Source organism: Amborella trichopoda, chromosome 11 (assembly GCF_054954075.1).
Source record: "Amborella trichopoda isolate Santa Cruz 75 chromosome 11, AtrichopodaSantaCruz75HAP2 v2.0, whole genome shotgun sequence".
Lineage (NCBI taxonomy): Eukaryota > Viridiplantae > Streptophyta > Magnoliopsida > Amborellales > Amborellaceae > Amborella > Amborella trichopoda.
The window spans coordinates 7,780,416-7,798,575 of NC_142346.1; positions in this window are offsets into that span (position 1 = coordinate 7,780,416).

The following is an 18,160-nucleotide window of genomic DNA, read 5'->3' on the forward strand; positions in this document are numbered from 1 at the left end:
AGAATTATAAATGCGCCTAAAAAATCCATCGAAAAATGTTGTTTTAATATTGGAACACCCTCTAATTGATCATCTCAACATCGAGATGTAGGAATATGAGAAAAACATGATTTTTAGTCACAGAAATAGTGCATCTTGCAACACATTATCTAGACCGTCCATTTTTTAGATTTTCATATGTTTATAGACCTACTTGATTTTAACCATTTTAGAGTTTAAAATTTTATAATTAGATATGAAAATAGATTTTCAGATAGTCCTAAGAATTTTTTTTGTCAAAATTGCATATTATGATAAAATTTGGAGGTGCACATTAATTGGATTGTTTAAGGTTGCAACCTTATAGAAACCACACCCACACACACACACACACATATATATATATATATATATATATATATATATATACACTAAAGAAAACATTGGGGCGGACAAGGTTGGGCTAGATCGGGCTAGTCTTGTTATCGTTGTGGCCCTAACACGGCCCTTCTACTACGATCACGTGTTCCTGGCCCTACTCAAGCCAGGCCGGCCCTAATGCACTCAAAAAAAAAAAAAAAGGAATAAATTAAGAAAATTTCGGGTTGGACAAGGTCAGGACAGCCCAATCTTGTTGTGGCCATGGTCTTGGGGCCACAATGACTTATCTTTGGCCTTGGTCGGGACACTTAGGCCCTAATAGACTAAAAAATATATGAAAAAGTTAAAGAAGAAACCGGGCTGACAACGTAGGGCTGCCCTGGTGCAACTCTGGCGCTTCCTTGGCCTGCCTAAGGCCACGGTGGCTTGTCCGAGGCCCAGCCCTTTGGCCTTCAATTTTTAGGGCTGGGATTGGGCTCTTGGCGCATTGCTAGCCGTGTAGCAATCAAACCGATTCTCATCAGACTAGACGCCTCTTGGCCAAATCTAATACTAATAAATGCGATCATAATGATGAACTACGAAGTGACGGTATCAAGTGCATCGCATGTTTGGGGGCTTGGTCACTATAATCCCATATTTTCTTATTTAATTTAGGATTTTCTGAAGACTAGACCCCTCTTGGCCAATCTAATACTAATAAATGTGTTCATAATGAAGAACTACGACGTGATACTGTCAAGTGCACCGCATGTTTGGGGGGCTTGGTCACTATAATTCTTATTTAATTTATGATGGATTAGTTTATGCCTCGACGATTGCAACAATACATCCAAGTTCAAATCCTCCTTCTGCTAAACTACACAAAGTAATCAAGGAATAAATGGCATCCAATGAAACGATTAATGCATAAGGAAAAAAGAAAAAGAAAGCTTACCAATTATATAATTTATATCTTTCATAGTTACTAAATAGAGCACCAATTATATCAAATCACCGAATCTATCATGGTTATTTTGAATAAGTGGTAAAACTAGAAAAGGGTGGAAACCATAATGAATACATATGAAGGAACTTCGGTATCACTTTAGTAGGCGATAAGAAAAGTGAAAGTACCATATCCTGCATCAACTTAATACGATATTAGTAAGGAGCTGTGCTTTGGTTAAAGCGAAAGGACTATAAAAGGGCAAAATGAATACCCATAAGAGTATGAATAGAAGTAGTAATAAAAATTACGGTGACTTTTGATTTTATTGAAAATATGGCGCTGATAAAAAAAAATGGAAAAACATAATTTATACAGCCCACCCAAATAATTAGGATAAGATTTGAATGACGTGATAGGTATTAAATATAAAATTTTAAAAGATATTGGATTTTTTCGTTGATTTTGATGAAATTAAAGTATTAATAACCAATAAATTTGTCAAAACTTGTCTTCAAATTTTGATTTGTACTTGGAATTCAACAAGAAAATGGATAAAAATCTGAGAAATCATATTTTTCATGAGGTGGCCGTCACATGACATAACATCACTTCCATGCTCTACACCATCCCCATGAATTCTCTAATCTCGGGTCCTTATAACGTCATCATTGACGTGGCATCTCTACCACCGACGAAACTCCCGTCACCCCTTCGTTGTTGCATTTTCCGAATAACGTGAAATTCGCCGAAATTGTCCATCAAATATTTGGGGGAATTTTGTATATGGCCTTTAGCAGGGCGGGCCTAGGCAGTTTATCTTTGGCCATGGCCTGGCCATTATCAACATAGGACCGGACCAAGCCCATCATGGGCCCTATTAGGGCTGGGGATGAACAAATATAAATGAAAGAAGAATTTAATAAAAAATTTGGGAAAAAAGTATTGTGCAGCCGAACGGGCCGTCTTTGGGATTAAGCGGTCCTCGGGTCACAATTTTGTCCCGCGAAACTTTCACCGAAATGTGCGTGATTTCGCAAGGTCCACCACCTTGAGGGCGGTTTCGGAGCACAGCACGTGCGGGGCCTACAGCTCGCACTTTCCTCATTCTCGGCTTTGTCTTTTTCCAAATTTAAATTAGAGAATAAATGGAAGAAAAAATATGACATCAGAGAGGTTGGCCCTCAAGATGCATGCGCGCGCTGTACGCGTGAAGGCGGGACGGTCCGGATTTGTGGGGCCACTAGAGAAATCGCATCCGTTGGTTGTAGTCGTTTTGATATGAAGGTACAGGATGCGTTGTAGGGTAAGGCACTATCTGGTCTGCTGACAGTGGGACCCAGACGACTGACAAATTCGTTGCCCATTTGCTCATATCACAATTCCCTCTCTCTCTCTCTCTCTCTCTCTCTCATCTGGCGACACAGGAAAGAAGGATCTCTCGGCCCCCAATAAAAAGAGCAGAAAGAAGATCATTCTGCATTTTAACTCAGCTTATATGGATCAAGTATTTCCAAGACAGTAATGAAGTTAATCTCGACCCCATGGCATGAATAGAGAAGAAGCAATAACATAAACCCAGTCTTTATTTTACCTTACTTCCAATCTCTCTCCTGCAACTCCAAGTCGAAAATGAACTCTTTAGAATGGCAACAAGTAAGTGAGCACTTCTTCCGTCTCATTTACTTACTGTGACAAGCTTTTCATGCGTTTTTCTGCTCACTCCTAATTGAACCAAATTCATTCTCTCTCTGATGGAACAGGCCGATCTAGTAATGGTTAACCCCTTAGAAGACGTCATCTCTTCACAGTCTAAGCAATTAGGAGAGAGAAAGCTGAAGGCTCAAACCCCACAGTCCCCTAATTGCCCAAGATGCAACTCCACTAACACCAAGTTTTGCTACTATAACAATTACTCTCATGCTCAACCGAGATACTTCTGCAAAACTTGCAGAAGGTATTGGACCAAAGGAGGTGCACTCAGAAATGTACCGGTTGGAGGAGGTTGTAGAAAAAGCAAAAAGCCCAATTCAACAAAAGCCTTACAAAAACCCACTTTGAATTACAGCAATGAACCCACTCTTTCTCTCTCTAAAACTAACCATGGAAGCCCTTCCTTTCCTTCATGTTATGTGATGCAAGATGGGAACCATGAATTCTTCCTCCCATTTCAAGGCATTGGGTACTCTAGCGGGCCTGATTTATTGCAAGAAAGCAAGCCTTCTCTCTTGATGTCTGACTTTGGGTGCAGAGATGTGACCTCTTTCATGGAGCCAAACCCCAGGCCAGCCCATTTAGGTAATCTAGGGTTTCAAAATTTTGGGTCGTTTCTTAACCTTTCAATGGAAGGGTTGAATGGGTATGGGTATCATCAAGGGAGTGACAGGGCCCTTTTCTCTCTAGAAAACCCAAATGATTCTTCTTCAAGGCCCGTCGACGAATTCAATGGTTTGCAAGAGAAGATGGTGGAGACTGTAATTGATCCTTCTACTCAGCAGAATGGAATGGGAGTTTCATGGCATGGAGTTCAAAACTCGGGTTTCTCAGAGTTGCAGTCTTTCTTTTTTTGATGAACTCAGAGTTGTAGTCTTTCATGGCTGATTTGAGGGCTTAGGGCCTTGTAACAGTCAATGTATATTGAGTTTGTCTCTATATTGATGGGAGAGTGAATTGTAAGGGTAGAAAATGTGAAGCTTCTTTTTAGTACTGCTTCAGTTCTTCAATTTGTTTCTTCGCGGTTCAAACTTTTAGGGTTTGTGTTGCAGTTGGGATCGAGAGAGAGAGTACGAGAATGTAGAGTTTGTAAAACTTGGGAGTTTGAGTTTGACAGTCATTAACATGTTGTTTACACGGATTAAATCAGAGGCGATGAAATTTCCACGCTGTGAAAAGTTTGAAGTATGGTTTCTCATTGTTTCTCTCTGTTCCTCTTACTCCACCACTGTTCAATAAATCAGGCCAGTCGGCTCGGACTTGCCCGGGTAGTATGGGCTCGCGACCGTGGTGAGCCTGAGTAAACCAGTACTGGTTGTCCAACTCCAGGATAAAGAAAATTCAAAAAATTAAGAAATCTATTTGTAACATGTTTTTTTTTTTTGAAGTGTGTTTTACCATTTTGGCAAAAATTAAAATGTACTTTGGATATGAATGTTTATTTTTATATTTTTCATTTTTTTTGGATAATTATGAAAAGAACCCCCGGTTATAAATATAATTTTCAAAATTTATTTATTTTTTAACCTCATTTAGATGTATTTTGTTAATCTTACTTTAAACGTATAGTTCCAATGTTTTAGATTTGTTTGGATTTTTTTAAAATTTCTAACACATTTTATCTTAGCCGACACCGGCCCAACTCAAGCCGGTTATCCATACCGGTTACGGGTTACCTGGACTGAGCCCATGGCCGGTTTCTGCGGCCGGTTCATGCAATCGAACACTGAAATCTGCTCTTATCAAAAAAGCTTAACTAACCATTCTCGACGTAAGCCACCAGGTATTGGTTTTGGTTAGGACTGTGACTCCACAGAAAGAGAGAGGGAATGTATCTACTGACACAGAAACAAGGTGTATGGAGAGAGAGAGAGAGAGAAAGAGAAGAATTTGTGGATTCAATGAGGGAATGTATCAACTGACAAAGAGGTGAGAAATGTATTATCTGAGAGAAAGAAGGGGAGGGGGCAAAGAGTGACAGATAGGAAATCTATCAGCTTAGAGAGACAGAGAGGCCTTGTATCTATGTCGGAAGAGAGAGAAAAGAATATATGGATTCAATGGGGGGATTGTATCGGCTGACAAAAAGAGAGGAGGTATGTATTTATCTGTAGAGAGAGGCTTATCAATATATGTACGGCGTGGGTGTTGTGTGAGAGTGATAGAGGATCCGATCGTTTCCCCGAGGTAACTGGGCTTTTCAATGGCTTCTTGTTCAGAAAGCATATAATCAAACCTCAAGCCAAGGGTGGCAACGGATCGGGCCCGACTGGCCTGCCCTAGCCCTAGCCTTCGCTTGGCCCTTGTCACCATAGGGCGAGGCTGGGTAGCCTATTGGAATTTTGGAAAGGCTCTCGTACCACTGTTGGTATCTTTAAAATATGTGTGGCTGCATCTAAAACTATTTGGTTATTTAAAAAACGTACCTACTCTTTTTTAAAACAAGGTTTCTTTTGGAGATATTAACTTCAAATTTTGGAAAAATAACTATGAATTCAAAAAAAAAAATTACACAAACTTTAATTGCTACACTAAAGCTACACAGGTGCATTCACAAGTGCTATACACATGCATTATATCCAATTACATTGTGCCTATTTATAAGCCTTTACAACCATATCTAACATCTCACAAACAACTACCTGACCCAAATTCTCTAAACAATTGCCCACAATTTTGCATCACATTTTCTAACATAGCCCAATTAAAAAAAAATGAATAAATAATAAAAGAAAAAAGTGGGCTGGGCCGAACCAAGTTGGCACTAGCCCTTGCCCAGCCTCGGGCCCTACTCTTTAGGGGCTGGGCAGAACTGCTTGGCCCAGTGCCAGCCCTACCTCAAGCCAAGTGGTCCATTCTAAGAATATCATTTCGGACGAAATTTTCCTTTTGATGTTAAACAGAAGTTTTTATTTGGCTGTGCCCTTGTGGCCCCGACTCAAATAGGGGAACAATGATAACGTAAATGGTTCAGTTTGAACGTCGAAACTTAGTTGCTGTGAGTTCTTCAATATCCTTATTTCGTTTAAAATATTTTTTTTTCACTTTTATAGGTTTGTGATGGTAATTGCTGTGAGTTCTTCAATATCTTTATTTCGTTTAAAATATTTTTTTTGCACTTTTATAGGTTTGTGATGGTAATTGCTGTGAGTTCTTGAATATCTTTATTTCGTTTAAAATATTTTTTTGCCACTTTTATAGGTTTGTGATGGTAAGAAATATAGACATATCAAATTTGAGATTGATATGATATATTAAAAAATAATAAAAATAAAATACACTATACACTGGCAAAAAGTTGGACTTAAGTTTAAAATATGAAATATAAAAAGCTATTTTTCAATTATATAAATCTAAAATCAATTTTTTTATTTATTTCCCTTAAAAAAAAAGAAAAAAAACCCTTCCTTTTCAACATCGTCCATGCAGGAAATTTACTAGGCTTTTGCACAAGAAACCCAACGCAAGATATTGTATCCTATATTCATAGGCATACAAACAATTTGCCAAATGAAGCCTACATAATTACCTTTGCTGATATAGAAATGAAATAGATAATTTTTCATTTTGTCACAAAGTTGAAAAGATTGAGGAAGGATTTACGTGAGTGGAATAAAACATCTTTTGGTTATATGGATATATGGAGGAGTCTATTTCAGCAGTTTGTCGACAACTTTCTAGTATCCGTGACAGTTTCGGTTGTGATCCCTCTAATAATTCTCTTATGTTGGTGGAGAATGAATGTTCGAGACAATTGTAGCAATTATTGATTCCTGAAGAAAGTATATGGAGACATAAATCGAGAAGGGTGTGGTTGAGAGATGGCGATGCTAACACAAAATTTTTTCACCGTTATCAAAAGAGAAAGTGTACAATTATGCTTCTCAAGGATCAAAACAAGGTATCTCTTACTGAGTTAGATATTGAGAAACATATGTCTGGCTACTTTGAGGACCTACTTACACAGGAAAATAATGTTAACCTTCATCAGGCAAATCAAATTTTGCCCATGTTATGCTAAACTCTAACCAGCAGATGCAATTAATTGAGGTAGTGACTTCAGAGGAAATAAAAGCATGTATTTGAGATATAAAGAGCGAAAGCACCCCGGGTCCGGATGATTTATCTGTTGAATTTTACAAATTCAGTTGGAAGGTGATAAAAAAGGATCTCTTTGTGGCATTGAATGATTTCTTCAAGAAAGATAAAATTCTCAATCAAATCAATTCTACGTTTATATATTTCATTCTTAAGATGAACTCCTTAAGTGTTATGAAAGTTTTTAGAACCATTGGATTATGCAATGTCTTATATAAAATCATAAGAAAAATCATTTCCAATAATTAGAGGGGGGTTTTGGATAGTTTTATTGATCCTAGACAAGCAAAATCATTTCCAATCATTAGCTACTCAGAGTCGTCTCTTATCCAGTGTTTCGAGAGTGGCCAGTCAGGCTTTAGCATATCGTTTGTGATCTGATTCCTTGTGAGCAAGTATCCTAAGAGAAGGTATTTCCACCTCAATTGGAAGTACTGCCTCCATGCCATAGACCAATGAGTAGGGAGTCATCCTTGAGGCTGTTTTCTTAGTGGTTCTATAGGCCCAGAGTGCAGCTGATAGATTTTTGTGCCAATCCTTAACACCTTCTATAGTTCGATCGATACTCTTTAGGAGAATCTTGTTAGTTGCTTATGCTTGACCATTTTCTTGATGATAATATGGTGAAGAGAATTTCTGCTCTATTCCGAATTTTTTGCACATCCTTGTTACTTTCTCATTTTTTAAATTGGTCCCATTATCGGTAGTGATTATTTCAAGGACTTCGAATCTATAGACTATGTTGTTGGTAATGAACCGGGCTTGTCCTTCTATTTTTGTGAATGAGGCGGCCTCCTTACCATTACATTTGGCCATGCAAATTCTTTACCAGGCATCAATTTATCCGTCCTAAAAAGCTCGCTAATCTACTCCATGCATATTAGAATCAACATCCTTCTCAAAGTTACTCATTTGCTCATATGCTCCTCCATGCATTTCAAAATTAGTATCCTTCTCAGGTTACTCATTTGCTCATCTGCACCTCCATAAGTTGACATAAATAAACATTGTTACCAATTGTAAATTTGTAATGCCCAAATGTATCAGCTATTTCTAATTCACACTATAATTTACATTATAGAGACCAATAAATTGTGAAATATGGCAACTCTCTTTTGTACTGAAGTTCCTTGGAAAGTAGGACTACTAGCAGGCAGCCTTAAGCCCAAAGCGACTCTGTTATGACTGAAACTTTGATTTTCCGATAGATGCCATACTGCAGAAAGCGACTCTGTTATGACTGAAACTTTGATTTTCCGATAGATGCCATACTGCAGAATTCATATGCTCGTGCACTCATCGCCAACTAAGAGTGGCCCTTTACACTCATGAAAATGATTCCAATAGATACATAAACAGATTGACCTGGCAAACAATAGATACATACTCAAATGAGAGAAAGTTTTAATTAATAGCACAAAAGAACGACAGTCCCACAAACATGAATGCAATTCTATTGTGATCTATATCCTGCCAAAAAACATCCGCGCCACAAACATGTAAAATCTTGGACTGTTGTTGCTCCTTGGTGGATTTTGGTTACAGATTTTGACTAAGTTATGCTCTTGTCAATGACTCTTGTTGTTCCTTGGTGCGTGCACACATCTTTATCCCACAATCCGGGCAGGTGCAACTAAACTATCTCTTTTAAGAAAAACAACTAACCTTAATTTTAGTTGAGAGATATGTTACAAACTTACAATGATCTAACTTGAGACCAGAAAATGTAACTGGCTGATATAACCGAAAATGCATAGAAATATGTAAATATGTAGTACGCATTAGGGTACAGAGTACAACAAATGGAGACATTCATTAATTTTAAACAGATTTAACAAATTGAGATTTAGAACCATGCATAGATAATTACTCCCACTTCTTGTGGAATTTAAGCTATCCATATTCCAATAACAACTACAAGGTCATCACCAAGAGCAACTATATATACTGTGACTAAAAGAAAGACTAATGTGATCTTGCTTGGGAATAATCTTTTTTTATTTTTCTTCTTTTCACTCATTTTATTTTCTTTTTCTTTTCTTTCGGCAAATATCACTTACAAGTAGTCTTTTTACAATAATTCTTGCTTCAAAGAAAATAAAACTAACAAATCCAAGATCTTAAAAACCTTGATGCCATTAAACTAATTTTCTTTAAACAAAGAAAATATCCACAATTCTTATGCTTGGGAATATAAAACCAATATAATTAAATAGAGCAAGAAATAAAAAAATAGAGTGCCGAAGATTACCTCAACAGGACTTATTAAACCCCACACCGAGTCACCAACATCCGATGACGCGGGATCAACGGTGTAGCTTCAATCTCGAAACGGGAAAGCAAATTTTGATCAAACTGAGTATTCACCATTAAATCTCTATAAACTTTAAGCCCCAAAATTTTCTTGGCTTACCCCTAATTTCCCAACCCTTAGTATTTTTAAAGCATGAGAGAGAAAGTGGGAGAACTAGGGATGGGGCGTGTCCCTCTAGAGGAGAGAGAGGGTTAAAGTGAAAGTTGGAGAGAGAGACCCAGAGGAGAGAGAGAGTAGGGTGTGCCCCTATAGGAGAGAGAGGAGAGAGAGAGTTGTAGGAGAGAGAAAAGTGTAGAGAATAGGGAGAGGGTGCACCTCTATTTATAGAGAAAAATTAGGTTTAGGGTTTCTCATAATTTCTCTCTTTTTTGAGATTGAATATGGACCGTTGATCAAAGTGACATATGGGATGAGAGATCCAAGCCATCAATTCTATAGATGGGTCATCAACATTATGGAAGGTGCTTGGATTATTATCCTCTTTTACTTAAACCATTTTCCCATCAATATACTTAAATAAATTGAATCTTATTTAAATATTATTCATTCCATAAAATAACATATTCTTTCCCATACTATTCAAAGATATGTCAAGTCAATATATGCTTTCCATATTTAGGATAAGATGTTATCAACCTTTTCCATATCTAATGTTAGATCACATGCCACACGATACCTTTCCTAAATTCGAATAACTTGACAACAAAGCAAACAACCAAGAGCTGGGGCGTGCCACCCATGTGTGGTACATGTGGGCCCCACCAACATGGTACATGGTGGCCCATGTGCACTATGGGCCCCCGTGATATTCTAAAATATTATTTGAATTTTATACTTTTGTAAAATCAATAACTTTATTTTTATAAGTATAAAATTTATAAATAAAATGTCAAAAGACTCATAAAAATTCAAATAATAATTCTAAAATAATTTCTATCATAAAACAAACATAATTAAATTAATATGATGGGAAATGGATCCATATGGTTTAGGAATTGAATTAACAATCGTGGGGCACTCTACCTTCAACTGTGGACTACGGACCACACTTGCTTTATGAGACCGACCTAGGGTTTTCCACGACCCACAGTCCAAGCTGAGGCTCATTAGTGGGTTACCAAAATCTGGCTGATGAGCCAAGGGGTCGCAATCCCAGTCTGTGGATTTCAAGTCCTCCCCTAGAGACAAGTCAAGGTCACCAAGACTTATGCGACCATAGCTCTATGGCGCATACGGGTATCTCTCGTACATGCATACGCTTCATTCTAAAAGGTAGATATCTGGCTTTCCCAAATGATCTATCGATATGCAGGCCGTGTGATGGATCATGGATGAGGTTTTGATCCCTGTCTCTGTAGGCCCACCGTCACACACAAGGGTCACATAGTCCTTGGGCTCATTCACTCAGACATAAGCTCTGACCTCATCAAGGGATAACCCAAAACCCTTCTTGGTTTGTTCTCTATTCTCAGATACCTTGGGTTTTCCAGCCGACTGGCCTAGATCGTCAAGCATAGTCTGGTATCAGCAAACTTTGTTTGCTTAGTATGGTTCACGAGGGACTATACTGCCATTGAGTTCATGTTCCACTATATTATTTCATTTTAGAAGCACTTATAAGGCCTTTAAAGGCCACATAAACCCAATACCTCACACTTGACCTTTGAAGGTTTTACATTCTATCTTTTTCACTTTCTCTCATTCTCATCTCTCTCTCTCCCAATTACAATCTCTCTCAAGCATTTTTACTTATTCTCTCAATATATTAATCATGGCTTACGCCATCAATCCTTTCACAAAAGGATTTATAGAGGCAACACATTTTTCTCTTTGCTGCTCGGATCTCATCCCGAAAGTGGTCGTAGCTCATCTTTCACATCGCATCGCGAATCATGGACATGTTGTCGCAGAAGACCATCACGTATCCTCATCGCATGTGCTCGTATATTCATGGGCTCAAAAGAGTTCTTCAAATAAGCTACTCCCTTTTGTAACCATCCAACCAGCACTACATAAATAGGTTCCATGGGTGAACAACATTATAGTTTGTTATTCCATCTTGCATGTCAAATACTAGTAGGTGCCCCAATTGGAATATTTAGTTTATCTGGATCTCAATCTTTCTCAATCTCATCTCATTCCTCAAGTGATAAAAACATGGTTTTATATGCTTGGAGTTCTTATGAAATCGTGGCTCCTTTGATATGCATATCGCCACCGTGCTGTCGCAGAAAATTCTTACTACCTCACAATGCATGAGGTAAAAGTCAAGTCGATTAAGAAATTTCTTAATCTATACGACCTCCTCGATCACCAAATAGCACACCACGTACTCTGCCTCCATGGTAGACAATTTCATCACATTCTGTTTCTTTGATTTCTAATAAATTGCACCCCTTCCAAGCATGAACACATATCCAGATGTGGACTTCGCATCATCTGGATCCGTAAGATAACTTGCACCTGATATCTAAATATCCAAGCAGCTAAAAAAATGTGGGACTGTAGCTGCTCCCACTCAATTATTGCATAAACAATATATACATTCTCAACATTCTTATACATATATCATGACGTAGTATATCAAGTCTCATGCAATATGTAATTCAATACCCATTGGTTTTACAATATGCAAAAACCTTCATGAACCACAAAGGTTCAATCACACTAGACATCTTGGTTGTAAATTCCTACAAACCAAGTTATCTAATTAACACAACATGTGTCAAAGAAGCCTAGCATGATGACATTCCCTATGGTTCAAAGTCTTAAGTAATCAAGGACTATAAATAACAAGAAACATGGGTCAAGGTATATAGGAATTTTAAAAAAACAGTGCATGATAGTTTTTCTCCTATTTTTATAAATACCTTCAAGACACAATGTTTTTCTTTTTAATAAAAAAATTTGACTTGGTATATATATATATATATATATATATATATATATATATATATATATATATATATATATATATATATATATATATATATATGCATTCACAAGCAATAGTTATATAATAGTATGACAATTTAAAATGATTTTCATAAAGACTCAATAGACCTTGCAAGACTATGTGGTTTTCTCAAAACTATATTCATAAACTTAGGCTTTTCTGAAATAATCCAATTTAATTGTAAAATACATGCTTAGCCTTCATAAATCATTTTACCACATTCACCTTTAATTTCCTACCAAGTCAAGTTCATGGCCATAAAAACAAATCATATATACCATCTTATAATGTTATCCAAAATAAAGCATGACTAAATAATTTTATTAAAAGCTTTGACAAAATACTTCATTTTATGCAATTATGGTGAATTTATCAAGATATCATCATCACATGCAACACATCATATTTTAGACATTATTGAGAGGATGGTTATCAAGATCGAGTTCCATTAGAACACTCCCTTTGCGCTTACATATTTGAATGAGCCACACCCATCTCTCGTATTTCATCCTTAGGGCTCAAAGCCCTTGATCAAATCACATTTCCATGTGTATCACTACCTTAAGTAGTTCATACTCAAGCACAAGGAGGCACAAAAACACAAGGTATTCAAAACCGGCTCTTTCAAATTTGTTAACACTTATCACTTAATGTCTATGCACTCCATACATATTCATAAATAATTCGCTAAAATATAACCAAAGCATATTAAACAAAGTTATTGAATCTTCTTTTTCTATATGACCTTACCATGTAATGTGGGATAGATTTCATACCTCAAAACCATGTAGTGTGGTACCTGGGTTTTCTTGATTCATCGTTTTTATTTGTTTGACAAACTTTTATGATCTTGGAAGTGCACGCAACTGATGGAGAATATAATACTATAGTGTGAATCCCAAATAATATTTTTTTTCAGAGAAATAAAAAAGTGACATTCACGTCACAAAATAAATCATACTACATTATTCCAGGATAAATATTATCTAGTAAAATTGTCTTTTCTCTCTACCATAATGGAGTTTCACTTTCAAACTTATATTTTCACAAGCCTTATATCACTCTGTTAAATAGGCTTGATAAATACAGATATTCATGTCTTCAATGAAGGACATACCAAATTGCAGAAAAATTCAGGATAACCTTTCTTCAATCCAAAATTTCCATTCCTCTCTTCCAATAGATATTTCTCTCTCAAATAAATTTTATTAGAAACTAGACTTAGAATGGAAGTCTAAAAACTTAGTGTGAGCCAGAAAACATTCACTTAGGACTTCCAAGTCATGGAAATAATTTTCGTTGTAGAAAACAACCCTTACGCACCCATCAATAAATCGATTATATCTTTCAAACTACAAGAAATTTCTAGATGAAACCTTTTTCGTTTGAAAGTAGACTCAATTTTATGAGTCACAACAAAATTTTAGCAAGAAATAAATAATATCATTGGTGGGAAAAATCACGGAACTCAATCGACAACTCTTGGATTTTGTAGGGTCAAAACTGACACCCTTCATTGATGAGTCCATAACTTTTAATTCCCTTAGGATCTCTTACTAAAATTTTGTAGGTAGATCCTACTCTCAAAGACACACAATATTACTGAAGTATGCAATAGAAAAATACATCATTATCTTCTTCATATCACTGCTCCAAAATAGCCCAGAATTTTCATTATGTAGAGTACCTTTTCGGTGTTTGAATATTCCAATAATTCTTAACTGTGGGTGTTTTATTTGACCACAAATGACATTAGCTTTCATATATATCATTCCCAAGCTTGATCTAGACTCAGTAAAAACAAAAAGATAACTAATGACATCAAATATCAATAGCTCTGATACCAATGAAAGAAAGACTAATACGATCTTGTAGGGGAAATTTTTTTTTTTTTTCTTCTTTTCAACCCTTTTCTTTTCTTTTACTTTTCTTTTGAAAAAAATCACTTACAAGTAGTCTTATTATAATAATTCTTGCTTCAAAGAAAATAAAACTAACAAATCCAAGATCTTAAAAACCTTGATGTCATTAAACCAATTTTCTTTAAAAAAAGAAAATATCCAGAATTCTTATGCTTGAGAATATAAAACTAATATAATTAAATATAGTAAGAAACCACAAAAAAAAAAGTGCCGAAGATTACCTCAACCGGGTTTATTATACCCTACATCGAGTTACCAACATCTGGTGGTGCGGGATCAACGATTTAGCTTCAATCTCGAACCAGGAAAACAAATTACAGCTAAACTGAGTATTCACCCTTAAATCTCTACATACTCTAACCTCTAAAATTTTCGTAGCTTACCCTTAATTTCCCAACCCTTAATATTTTTAAAGCATGAGAGAGAAAGTGGGACACCTATGGTTGGGGTGTGCCCCTCTAGAGGCTTAAGAGAGAGAGAGGGATAAAGAGAGAAAGTTGGAGAGAGAGATATCCAGAGGAGAGAGAGAGTGGGGCGTGCCCCTATGGGAGAGAGAGTTGTGGGAGAGAAAAGTGCATAGAATAAGGAGAGGGTGCACCCCTATTTATAGAGAAAAATTAGGTTTAGGGTTTCTCATAATTTCCTTATTTCTTGAGATTGAATATGGACCATTGATCAAGGTGACTTGTGGGGTGAGGGATCTGAGCCATCTATTCCATGGATGGGTCATCAACATTATAAAAGGTGCTTGAACCATTATTCCCATTTCCTTAAACTATTTTCCCATCAATATATTTAAATAAATTGAATCATATTTAAATATTATGCATTTCATAAAATAGCATATTCTTCCCATACTATTCAAAGATATGTCAAGTCAATATATGCTTTCAATATTTAGGATAAGATGTGATCGACCTTTTACATATCTAATATTAGATCACATGCCACAAGATACGTGTCCTAAATTTGAATAACTTGATAACAAAGCAAACAACCAAGAGGTGGGGCATGCCACCCATGTGTAGTACATATGGGCCCCACCCACATGGTACATGGTGCGCCCATGTGCATTATAGGCCCTCGTGATATTTAAAAAATTAATTTCTAAAATATTATTTGAAGTAAAATATTATTTGAATTTTATACTTTTGTAAAATCAATAACTTTATTTTTATAAGCTTAAAAATTATAAATAAAATATCAAGAGACTCACAAAAATTCAAATAATAATTCTAAAACAATTTCTATCATAAAACAAACATAATTAAATTAATATTATGGGAAATAGATCCATATGGTTTAGGAATTGAATTAACTATCATGGGGCCATCCACTTTCAACTGTGGACTACGGACCACACTTGCTTTATCACACCGTTCCAGTGTTTTCCATGACCCACAGTCCAAGCTGGGGCTCATTAGCGGGTTACCAAAATCTGACCGATGAGCCAAGGTTTCGCAATCCCAGTCTGTAGATTTTAGGTCCTCCCCTAGAGATAAGTCAAGGTCACCAAGAGCTTATGCGACCACAGCTCTATGATGCATATGGGTGTCTCTCGTACATGCATACGCGTCACCCTAAAAGGTAGATATCTGGATTTTCTGAACGATCTATTGATAAGCATACCGTGTGACGGATCATAGATGAGGTTTTGGCCCTTGTCTCTATAGGCCCACCATCACGCATAAGGATCACACAGTTCCTCGGCTCATTCATCAAGGCATAAGCTCTGATCTCATCAAGGGATAACCCAGAACCCTTTTCGGTTTGTTCTTTATGCCCAGATACCTTGGGTTTTTCAACAAACTGGCCTAGATCGTCAAACACTGTCCGGTATCAGCAAACATCGTTTGCTTAGTATGGTCCACGAGGGACCAGACTCCCACTGAGTTCATATTCCATTATATTATTCATTTTACAAGCACTCATAAGGTATTTAAAGCCCACATAAACTCAATAGTGACAACACAACAAATGCAATTTTATATAAATTAGTATATCACAATATATACATTGTTAATTAGTGTATATACGGTGGTATACAGTTACATATATGCACTGGTATTGAAGCTGTAAGAAGGAAAAGCACTGTATGTAAACTATTAATACCGTTATACACCAATATATATACATTGTTAACAATATATATACACTAGCATATAATAGTATAGACACTGTTAGCGGTGTGGCTATTTGAGGTATGCATAGTCAAGCGAACAATGAGCAAAGATTTGCTATGAGTAAAACACTTTACAAGCATATAATAGTATATGCACTGTTAACGGTGTGGTTATTTGAGGTATGCACAGGCAAGCCAACAATGAGCAAAGATTTGCTATGAGTAAAACACTTTACAAGGTTCACCGTACATTGTCGAGCACAACCATCGCAGAACTTGAATGGAATGGTAATGGCGTTGCTAGATGATGAACTAGTCATCATTTCACCTACGAGAGCATTGGGAAGTCATGCTTAAGAAGCAGAAAATAACAACGGAAACATTAATTTAAGAAAAACAGCATTGATATTTATGCTACGAATTTAGAACCAAATTACCAATATTGGAATGAAGAGAAAACATGAAGGTCTTTTCGACAGGTATTACATTAGATATCATTTTCAGGGTCATCATCAAAATAACATTCTTTCAAGAAACAAATTACTAACATTGAGCCTTAAATAAAAAAAATTGGAATATAGGCTCTTGTTTTTCAACCTAGCAACACATTTCTTTCCTAAGAAGTTATCCTTTTACCTGATCGGCTAATTTGCCACAAAAAAACCTAATTCAACACAAAGTACCCACTTGTCGACACAATTCCATGTTACTCTAACTAAATTATCCAATAATAACCAAATTTTCATATATATCAACTAAGAACAAAGTAAGCATACTTCAAAAATAAAAAAAAATGGAATGATAAATAAAACCCTTAAGTAATCCATGAATCAGGCCATTTGTTTAGCACCACCTCGAACATAGGTGAGTTGCAAAACACATGACTTGACTTCAAGAAAACAAAATTGCATTTCTTTCCCCAGTAATAATCAACAAAAACCAAATTACTAATAAGAAATTAGCTAAAATAAAATTTGTAGAGCATGTGGACTTTTTGAGACAGAGAGTGAGTGAGAGAGAGTGCGTGCATTATTTTTTAGAGGAAGAAAGGGTTTTTTTGCTGGTTCAGCAGCCACGCACTCGAGAGAGAGAGGGGGCGGGGGGATATTTTTGTTGTTGGTTCAAAAGCCAGTGGGAGAGTGAAAGTTGGACTATGTGATCAAATACGGTACATATAAATTAAAACAATTTCTTATAGTTATTGTTCTTACACCAATAAGACCAATCACAATGTTCAATTACAAATAAACAACTCTTGAAACAAATAAACACGGTTCTTCACTTGTTACTGCTATTGAATATAACTCCTTAAATCAAAATCTTAACTCATTGCTTTATGGAAATAGAAGAGCTCAACACAAAATAAAATTTAAAGAAGTAAAATTGCCGGAGATTACCTCAACCGGGCTTAGTACACCCCATACCGAGTCTCCTCTTTCCTATGGTACTCGAGATCTATGATCAGTCTTTTGATTATTCTACTTATAGAAAAACCCTATCAAAGGCATATGGATCTCGATCTAGGATCAATTACCTAAGGCTTCAATACTTTAGTTTTGCTCAAACCCCTTGGCTTAATCTTTATATAGATGAGAGATAGAAATCAAAGAAAGAGGAAGATATCTACTAGCTAGAGGATGCTCCCATTTGATGCCTACTATCAAAATCAAACAACTACAAGCCTAGCCTAGCTTGGTGTGCCACCTAGAACTTGCAACAGAGAGAGATGACTTGGACTTACCCCTAT